Genomic DNA, 11,416 nt, shown 5'->3' on the forward strand with positions numbered 1-11,416 from the left:
ACCTGGCACAAAAGCTGTGTTTATATGTGTGTGTGGTTGTGCACGCACGTGTGTTAGTGTAAACAGTGATAAGAGACTGGAAGGATGGAATAGTTAAAGACTAAAGGCTCTTGACAAACCTATAACAAGGCACTCATGTAAAAGAAATTAACACATGAAATTCTTGGTTAATTGACGTATGCAAGTTGGTTGTAACAATCTTTATAATCTTTTCAATTTGATGGCCCTTTGTTTATTTCTGGTTTACAAAATTGTTCATTAAAGGGAAGGAGTTTTGCAAATTTATAAGGTCAGCAGTTCCCTCCTTGGCTCTGAATCCAATTGCACATGAAGTAAAAGGTCCCCTGAGTTCATAGCTGGCAGTCTCTGTATCTGCTCACCAATGATTGATGAAAGTTGAAAAATAATATGAGGATAATTTTTATAAAGTAAACTTTAGCTAGCTCATTTACTATGTATCCTTTGACTCAACAAAATACCCTGAAGCACAACTGACTCACTTTGATGTTCTGCAATAAAAGCTTAGCAAAAATCCCACAAATCTCACCAGTTTGACAGCTGAATCAATCCAATCTTTCAGTACTCTGTAATGCATATCTTTCACTAACACTCATTTGCCCAAAACTAATCAAACTGCCACCTCTTTTCCATCTCCCTTACTTGAATCTTCATCCAGTTTACCCCCAATCTAGAACATATGCCAGGCGTGTTCACTGGGGACAAAGCTGAGGTAATAAATCCTAATAGAGTTCACGAGGCTCTAAATAAGAGGGTCTTTGTGTGTCGGGGTGTGTGCATGTGAGTGTGTGAGAGAGAGAGAGAGACCAAACATATTCACCACTCACATAGCCAATACACACACAGGGAGGCCATTTTACCCTCAGGCTGTCAGTGTGATACTGTCTAGATAGGCCAAAGCAAATGAGCCGAAGCCCAACTATTAAAAAGAAAACAGACAGAAAAGGAGCAAGAAACCAAACACATCCATGGAAACATGTATGCACATGACATGCCCATAATAACTGAACTGAACTACATGTTCTTAGTTTCATGACTTCTTTCATGCTATTGAATACCATTACTCAACAGAGATCCATTAATCTGAAGTTGCAGATTCAAATGACTGGTTAATGGAGGATATCTGGAGGTAAAACTTAAAAAAATAGTTTCATATGTAAAACTATTAAATATCTCAATATGTCGAGTTGGAAAAAAATCAGGTGCCTGACAGGTCCTCTTGCTGAATGGTTGTCCTACAAGTGACTTTTGCTAATGCACATATTGTTGGTTGCATGATGAGTTTTTTTTTTCTTTTTTATCATGCAGCCCTTACAGAAAGATTTTTATTAATTCTAATTTCTGTGGACTGTGTTACATTTTAATGTGTATTTCATTAAAACAAGTATTTGCGAACCTTGACTGGACACATTCACTCATTCTATCAAGTCAATATCTGACTTAGACCAACACAAAGAGGTAGGTGAGGTGGGTCCACACTTCATATTATTGGGCTTCGGTTGCTATGAGGAAATTAAATTAATCCTGCACGGACAATATTTGAACACAGTTTCACCAATCAACACAAGGCAATGCTTAACCATGTTGTTGTGAGTTTTTGATACAACTTTTTGAAGCTTTATCTGCAACATGCACGTAGTGTATATAATTATATTGAAGACTAGACTCTGCTTACAGTGACGGGTGATTACAGCTAGTTCTATCTTCAGTTTAATGCGTTTAATCTTTACCTGACCACCATCGGAGTTTGCTCTCCTTTCTTGAAGTGAACTTACCTGAACCTACTTCTCATAATATTTAATTAAGTCTAATTTCTAGTGTCAACCATTGCAACAATAGCAGGCATGTTACACTCTAAGAAATAGAAAACATCCTGTCTTTCAATGCCCCCTGTTCCTTAACCACATAAGCAAGTCTTCGATTATAGACAATTCTGAGTATTTGAAGAGAGATCCTAACTATTTCCTTCCTGAAAAAGCTCTGATATACTTGAAGTCCTTTGAGAGAGAAAGGAGGTGATGAAGAAAGCTATCATTAGTGAGATGTGGGTTGGAGTGGAGGGAGATAAAACATGAAATGAGCCCAAAGCAGCAAAAAGAGGACAGATGGAGCCCATTCAACAAAAAGCACTGCATTGAATTGCATACCAAATTCATTTTTGAAAACCCTGTTGGTTATTCAAAAGAATGATAGACAGAGACTACTGCAGTGTAATTAGTTAAAGCAGTTTAATTACTTCAAAAGTTATTGATGATTTACACATCTCCTTCCCAAGAGCCCCTGATTCAACCTTTCCTCTCTCTAGGTCATCTGATGTTGAATTTAATTCAGGAGATAGGTTCAGTCAATGTATTAAGTCAATAGACACACACACACACAAACACACACACATACACATACACACATACACATACACACACACACACACACACACACAATCTTTACTGTAGAAATTACTAAGTATACAGTGGCATCACCCAATATGACTTAATGGTGTTACATAAAAAATGGTGATTAGATTAAAAAAAATGCTGCTACAGTCAAGACCAATTACATTTGAGCAGTGTAACTGTTAGCCAGACAGAGGTTAACAAGTGGCATGCATCTGTCACTTCAAAAACACAAGATGTATGATGTTAGTTACAGCATCCAGCATGTGCTTGCAAGAGCATTGGGGGAGAGGTAAATGACGCCTGTGGTAGTGAAGACTGCATACTTGTATGTAAGTGGTCTTTGTGAGTATCAATGGCGGCCAGAGCACATGGGGATCATCCAAGGAAGTGTGACTTCCTTAAGCTGGTAAGTCACGATTAACACTCACGAGGAGAGCCACCATTACTGCCTTGCATGTTTGACATCTTGATCACATTTGCATACTTATACTAGCCTGTGCAATTTAATTAGGTGTACACTGAAAGAGATTAAACAGCTTTAATTTAAACACAAAGGGCAACAAAATCTAATCCATAAAATTGATTTCAAAAAATACAGTAAAAAGACAGACAAAATTTGACTGCAACATGAGCACTTTTAACCTTTTATGCTTTATCAAGCCCCCATCTTGTTTCAAATACATACTGTGATTTCTGGACTATTAAGTACACTAGAATATAAGCTGCACCAGCTGAAAACAAATAAATAATGTGTACATATAAAGGCTGCTGTCTATAAGCCGCAGGTGTCTATGTTGTAACATGAGATACTTACACAGACATATTTTTTTAAACTTTTATTTTATACCAGTAACATCCATAAATACGTACTGGAAATGCTTTTTCCGATCAGTGCCTTTAACATGGCCGATGAAAAGATGAACAATAAATAACACAAGGAAAAAGTCCTCCCATCCATTTTCCATCCCCGCCTTGCCCTACTCCAGCTGATCACTATCTTTGTCTTCCTCTTGCGCATTAAAACCACTAAAGTAGTCTTCTTCAGTGTCCCAATTGAACAGCCTCGGAATTTCACCGTAATATTATTGGTCCAATGTGACAAGGCTAAATGTTTTGGCAGCATGAAGCCCCAAAAAATCCACAAATTCGCAGCATCATTGTTTCAGCCATGGGGTTCAAAGCGTGTTAAAAAAGTAGCGGTTTATAGACGGATAATTATGGTACTTTAAAGGTTTGAATGCAGGACCTAGATGAATAGAGGAAAATTCCTAGTTTTCTTTGAGTTCTTGTTCCATTACAGGGAATCTGATATTACTCCAATATCACAGACAAATACTTCTCTGTCACAAAATCTAATTAGATCAACTGATCTTACAATGGTGCTTCAGCTCTTCTGTTAGCACCTCAAAGATGTAAGGGTCAGACCAATGCATGGAGTGAGAGACAGACAGTACAATGATGCAAAACAAGCATTAAGGTGTGACAGTAGTGTTGGCATTTATCAGTCTGCTGCGGTATATGAATTTGTCTAGGTACTAACAAGTCAGCTGACAACAATAGTTGAAGCCGATGGACAAAAGCCATTTGTTCTACTGTGTGTCAATCAGCAGCACCAGTAATCAAGTTAGAAACGATCAGGGCCCAGAGGCCTTGCTCCAGAGCGACAAGGGGGCTGTTAGTTGGTTATGATTGCCCAGCCTGACAGTATTCATTAGCAACAGTGATTAAATATTCATAAAGGGAACAAGTTACTTCCTACAGATACAATGGGCACCATAACCCAAAAGCTATCTCCATTATTAATCAGCACCTTTTTTGACACAAGAGACCTCTATTTGCTTGTTAGCAACACACACACACGCACGCGCACGGACACACATAATGTATATACCATTGTATTGACCTTGAAACATTTATCAATGAAGCCCACTGTACAGGGCCAACATAGCAGACCACGTTGAATGAATGAGTTGGGTCAAAGATTTAGCTACTTACAAAGGGATAACAATTAATCTTAATTAGATTCTCATCAAGCCACTTCAAGTGGCTATTCGGCTCTGTTTTGCCAGGATGATGAATATCACTGTTCCTACAAACACTAGCTGAATGAGACATTACAGTGATTTATCCCCACATGGAGATGTAATTGAGCCCCTGTGGTTCAGAGGATTCCTTTGTTGTGGTAAATAAGAGGGACAGGCTGGGTGGGATGGCTGAAGCACAAAGCTGCAAAAAGGTGAGGTCAGCATGGGGTTTGATAATGAAGACTGCAGAAGAATGCCAGGGAAAGCAGGGCTAAAGAACAAAATTACAAATGTGGTTTTATGACAGTAATTTTAGAGCAAATCCATCTACTACTACTACTACCTCCACCCACCAAAATACATCACAGACTTAAAGATGAAAGAGAACGATCCACTTAGCTGCCACTTTGCTCCATGTTTCTCTGTCATCTCATTTCCTGAGAGCACAAGGATAATGACACATGCTGGCCTTATTTGTTGCCCTGGTTCAACTAGTTACATAGAAGAGTGCCTCCTCTGTGAATGTTCCTCTTTGAATTTAGAAAGTTGGGAATACCAGTCATTTTTGTCAGATTAATATTCTATGCAGTCTGTGATCGAAGGCAAGAAGGATATATTTCCAGCTTAGTGTCAGGATGTGTGAGGGCTAATATTTTTTTGTCCTTCATTTACTTCTTAGGTATCAATTTAAACATTTAGGAAAAAAATGAAATGGAAAAGGTTATATTACTGTCTACGTAAACAAACAGCAAGTACAATGTGCAATCTTTCTACAATAGGTTTTCCTACATGTTCAGTAAAAATCTTCTACGTACCTTGGCTATACAATGACATATCGCTGTCATTATGTAAATTATGACATGTGAATTCAGAAAGAATTAACAGGAATGGTTAGAAATTACGCATCATAAATATTTCGGCACAGCTTCATTAAGTGTTTTGGCTGCCGTTAATGTGTCTACCTGGAGATCTGATCACAGCTGCCCTTTCAGATTAGCTTTTAGAAATATTACAGCAGGGTAAACAGATGTGTAACTAAAAGCAAAAATGATGGCACTGTCCATCCTAAAATCAAACCAACACCATTTTTTCTGCAAAAAGAGCAAGCAGTCTGCTACAAGTAGTGAGGGGACTCTCATTTCTTTATCTCTAATCATCTCTAATTTTTCATCGATTGAGAAATATCACAAGTGTGTCAAACATCCGAGGACTCAATTTGTGTGACATACATGAAGGGTAAGAGCTAGGCTGCATTCTGACTGCCTCTTTTTCATGATTTCCTAACCACTTTTCCTTAACCCAGATTAAACCACATCATCAAGTCAAGGAAAAAAATGTGACGAAGAATTTAAAAGGACTTCAGAAAAGAAATCCATGATGGCGAGAGAACAAGATTAGCATTACACAAAGGTACTACTAAAATGATTGTGCATGATAGTGATACAAGTCTGCCTTAGTGAAAATGAAATGTCTTTACAATGGGCCACAGAAAAAGTATCTCAGATGGTTTAAATAGGCACCATTTATGCCATACAGGTTATTTCAATGTGACGAACAGGTTGAAATTTTTTCTACCTAATTCTAACACTGAAACGGAAATTAATAAAATCATGACTTTAAAGGAAAATGTTTATCACACTAACTTTAACTTACACTGACCCTCATCTCCGGCCACTTATCAAAAGAAGTATTTTTGTATACATATAATATAACTTTGTATATGAAAGTGTTATTTGCAGTCCCTATGTCCTCTATTGTAAGTCGCTTTGGATAAAAGCGTCTGCCAAATGCAATGTAATGTAATGTAATGTATGTAAAATCCATATTCATCATTTTTAATCCAGTCAGTTAAAATATCATATCAATCATATCCTTTAGCATTATCTTACAACAACAAACCATTTATACCTTTACCAAGTCTATTTAACCTTGAGTGAGATTGCATTAAACAGCTAGACAATCCATGCTTATTCAGACCTTAAGGAAATTCCTTGCTGTAGAAACACTTAGCAGAAAAACTCAAGTACATTGAGGTATAAAAGTCTCCACATTACAGCTGAAACATCCACTTATGAGACATTCCACTTCAGTTGGGATTTTAGAACTTGAATATTTCAGTCCGACTAAAATAAACAGCTTCATTTTCACTGTTAAGCATCGTTAACGGTAGCACTTGTTCCACTGCTAAATTGCAGTTGTATCTTAATTCAATTTCCATAACACAGAACTAAAACCATCTGTAATCATAGTGGGCCAACATCTATTTATTATGATGCCACTATTATTGTTACAGTTTATTCAGGTTGACCTCACTTTTCTGGCAGGCATGAGGACACTGCGCCACATACTCAGCATTGCATATTATGCCTGTCTCTTATTGTCACAGCCCATCCATCAGTGTGTAGCTGTCTGGAGGATCAAATAAGTCTGCAATCTGCTATAGCGTTCTGAAACAATGGTCTACTTTCAAGACAGTAAACCATACCAACAATAAACTGGGTTGCATTTGTGTTCCTCCTCTGCTCAAGAAAACCAACTAGGTGTTTTGGTCATATCTAAAATCCACCATTCATTTTAGGCAAATGGGTTCTCACGATCATATTTTATAGCTTTCTTTATCGAGACATGTTTATCAAACAATAATTACTTTTTGCCAACCTATATGAAACCAATATTAATAATACATGCAAGAGTGTGGCACCGGCTACATACATTTCTGTCCAAACCAGTCCTCGGTCCAAGACGGTAGTAATTTTGGTGTTATACTGTCCAGAATCAACCCAGGGACTGTCATGTAGATGTGTGTCACTTGGCTATCTTTGTGCTGAATAAAGAACAAACTAATTACATGAAAAACAAATAGCTGGCAAAAGCTTGTTTACACTGTAATGGGTGCATTAGCAAAATTACAAATAAAAGATACAAGATAAAATGTCAAGAGTAAAATGTCTGTCACTGTTACGCTCATTTTCAACAAAAGCAGAATGTGTCGTATTTAATGGAAAGTACTGATTCCAAAATCAAATGATCATGTGGCAAGAACAGGAATCCATACTAAACAAGGATAATAAAGTGATTCAGTGACAAACAGCTCATGTCTGAATGTGTATGTATGTATGTGTGTATACATACAAATCTGAAGCAAATTCCTTGCTGTTGAAATGGGAAAAATACTCAAGTGTGCGCACACGCACGCACATGCGCGCACGTGCGACACACACACACAGACAGGTGTATATGCGTGTGTGTGCGTACATTCATTCACTCAACGATCCAGTCCACCAGTGATAACACCAGACCATACAAACATATTTCTGTCATCTGCAAATGCCTCTGATGTTTTAATTCTTGGAAAACTTAACAAATACCCCACTTAGGATACCTGTTTCTATTTCTATTCTGTTTGTATACCAACAATGTAACTGTAGACAGTTTTTTAATCATAAATATGCATCTGAATTGTGGCTGAGGGACAAATTCCGCATAACTAACATTGCTGATTCCTTATAGAACATATCACTACAATGAAATATGAGAAAATAAACCTCTATCACTGTTATAGCAGATTTATAACTATATACATGTAGGCACAAGTGATATTAATCTTTAAATCTGACTCTGAACTAAGCCCAATCATGCTTTGTGTGGATGTATTTATTTGCATTATCTTCCATTACTTGTCTTCTTTTATAATCCATATATCAGCACCCTCTAGAGCTGACTGTTCCTCAGTTTCAATCTCTGTCTGTGAATCTCTCTTCATCTGTGTGTCTGTCTTTCTGTCTCCCTATATGTATGAGTGTTTCATTTGTGGGTATGAGGGAACATAATGAAGGGTGCGTATCATTCACCATTAACTTTTATTCCTGAAGGCATACACCTGACAACCTATTTATAACCAACTAAATTGTCAAATACACACTCATAGCATTATTACAGATAGCATCATGGGCCCAAAGTCATGCAAAATTGCTTCAAAATGGTCACATCATCAAGATGGGAATAAGGTATAAATGACCAATAGGATACTTTTTGGTATTTCATTGGTTTAAAGAGAAAACAGTCAACATATTAACGACTAAACAAATAAATAAAAATATTAATATTTTCCCTTCAAATGCAACACACGGAACCAAACTGATCATTGAAAAGAAATGACACACAGTGTTAAGTCATCAGCGAATATGGACATAATGTTAATCTCACATTTCCTTCCTGGATGAGCTGCAGTTTAAAATCATTGTTTGCTTTTCTAAGATGGATGTTGACACACATTTTCCACTAAAAAACTGTAATGACAAGCAGTTTGAAATTCCAACGTATATGTCACTGGGTTGAAGTGATGTATTTGGCCAGAATTTCTCCATAATTGTTACTTATTATTTTATCCTTTGTGAACAAACATCCGTATAGTGTGTCATAAACAAACTATTATCCAAGCACACATTCTAAGAAATACGGAAGTGCATGAAATGCATTTCATAGCACTGATTTTCCTCCTCCAATTCACATTTTATCTCTCTCTAATCAGCTCAAGGGCTATAAATGAGATTTATCACTAGTACAAACTGGAGAGGGTGGGAGGAGAATGGAGGCCAAATGAAAGGGGGCAGGGAGTATGAGCCTTAGCTGAACCGTAGATCATAACTACTTAGCTCTTAGCATAATGGTAGTAACTTGTGATACTTTGATAGCAAATACATAAATCGATATATGTGTACAACAATGTAGTATGAAAATTCAGCGTAAAGTATGGCGTAAAACCCATTAGCTGTAAGAAACTGAATAAAAATTAAAAGACAATATTTTTTGAAAACTGTGCTGATAGACAGACAGACAGACAGACAGACAGACAGATAGACAGACACATGTACTTGATAAAGACTTAAATAGAGGACGAGATAAGTGAAGTCTATACATGGAATGAAAGTAAGGCATTTGCCTGTAACAAAACAATTATTCAAACAATTCTGACACTAACTTAAAAATTCTTGTCCTAGAATTCCTAGTGCAACAACAGACAGAGGCTTAGCTGACATTTATTACTACTGGTAATCTAGTAATTAATTTAAAAACATTGACTTGAATTTCTTTAAAAAAAAGCACAGTACAAATTGAAAAAAGTTTCAAAAACTTTTTTAAAAAACAACAAATAACATTTTTTTCTGCTGACAGGTTCACCTGTGCAAAAAATTACTATACATGCTGTAGTGTCAATGGTAGGCAAAAAAATCAAAGAAAAAGACAATGTAGTGTGTTTAGGCTTATATCAACAATTTTCTTCGGGATAAATAAAGTTCTCATCTCATCTCATATCATTGCATGGAATTTTAAATATCGATTGAATTCTACGTAAGGATGGGGGACACATATGATGCAAGGTGAATTTGACAGCAAATGACAAGGCCATTTACCACATCCCTGGGGTCACGGCCTGGGGTACCAGAGAAAAGCTGGTTGTACTCCACCCTTCACATTCTCCAAATATTATTCAACAACAAGGGGTTAATGCAGTAATGAAAGCTACAGCCAGCCATGCTGTAACCTTACAGTTATGTCAAGGCATGCTTGGATACTAACTTGCTTTGTCTGCAGTTAACTCACACGGGGGAAACAGAGGGGAGAAAATCAGGGTATACTTTAGGGTGAACTAAGCTATCTTTTCCGTCTGACTCGTCTAGCTCCCTGAATCGTTCGAGACCACCAAGCTTCCTGCATCTCTTTCCAATATCCAGCACGCGATATCAAGCCATTCTTGGAAAACACTTGGTACTTAAGACAACCCTGATACTTATGTAAACGCTGTATATTGTCAGAATGAATGAGAGAAATGTGTGTGGATAAACTACCGTCAGCGGTGTTCATGCAAAGCGTTGCGTAGATTTCAGAGTAAATTTAAGAAATTAAGAAATAGTACGTTTGCTGAAATTAAAGCAATTCTGCCACTTCGGTGACGGTTAAGTGTAATTGAAACAACGAGTGTGTCCACGTTTATTATAAAAGCATTTATTCTAAGCCTATATGACGCATTTAAATAATTTTTCGTAGAGATATTAACGTGTGTTTCTCTGAGAAACGAGACATCAGTTTCCGCACAGCACAAAGGAAGGGAGCCTCTACAACGTTACTACCACGGGTGCTAGCTTCCCTGACGAAAAACCACACGTTCAACAGAGGTTGGTAGGCGAGATAACGATATTTACAAGGCATTATGGTTTCACCCATCAGTCAACGATCTCGTCCAGCCGTTAAAAAAAAGAATGGGCAGTTTAATAATAAAAGCATTTGGTCTTACTTCATTTAAGCATGCTAGCTCGGTTAGCATAGCTTATGGCCGTTTGCTAACTTTGGGTTGGCTTGGCACCTTATTTGCCAAGAGTCGATTATGAGTTAAAGTCCAAACAAAGTTATGACTATTTTTGACTCGGAGTCAAAAGCTCAATTTCAAGGGGAGGTATGAAACGTTTAGAATATCAACCTGGAATTAGCTTCGGCTTTTGAGTGAAAGGTAATTGTGCTTGGTTATTACATAGTTACTAGCTAGCTTTTGCTCGGTTAGATACTGACCTTCTGGCTGGTAGCGATAGGTCTGTTAGTATACACTTAGGATGTACGTTCATTTTATTCGCTAGGGTTCCCCAACTATACTCAAAATCAACTAATCCAAAGTTTGCTTGTAAAGCCCCTAAATATAACGCTAGTTCTAATCAGCCACTCAAGAACCAGCATAGCTCGATGTAAACACGGTGCGCACCTAGGAGAGACTATTCCGAATGCATTTTGATATATGGCAGCTGCCGATGTGTCGCTAGCCTTTTCACAATATCCTCGAATTAAACCTACCGTTTCTTAGTAACTTGATCTCAATCCAAACCCCAAGGACAATAGTCGATTTTCCGCCGAGAATTGCTTCAAATTAACTGGAGCGAGGAATTTTCTCCAACTTATTCTTCTTGGTTGTTTTCTCTACTTCCTCTACTT

At 37.4% G+C, this 11,416-nt stretch overlaps 1 protein-coding gene across 1 annotated transcript in view; it reads right to left on the reverse strand.

Annotated features, from left to right (window-relative positions):
- Nucleotides 1-11,416, reverse strand: part of sbno2b (strawberry notch homolog 2b) — a 50,035-nt gene extending 38,619 nt beyond the window's left edge. Inside the window, exon 1 of the mRNA XM_086161494.1 lies at nucleotides 11,279-11,416. The gene's annotated coding sequence lies outside the window, so the exon portion shown is untranslated. The remainder of the gene's footprint in view (nucleotides 1-11,278) is intronic.

The sequence above is a fragment of the Fistularia commersonii genome, chromosome 16 (genome assembly GCF_037954325.1).
Source record: "Fistularia commersonii isolate RoL2024-O1a breed Wild chromosome 16, RoL_Fcom_v1.0, whole genome shotgun sequence".
Lineage (NCBI taxonomy): Eukaryota > Metazoa > Chordata > Actinopteri > Syngnathiformes > Fistulariidae > Fistularia > Fistularia commersonii.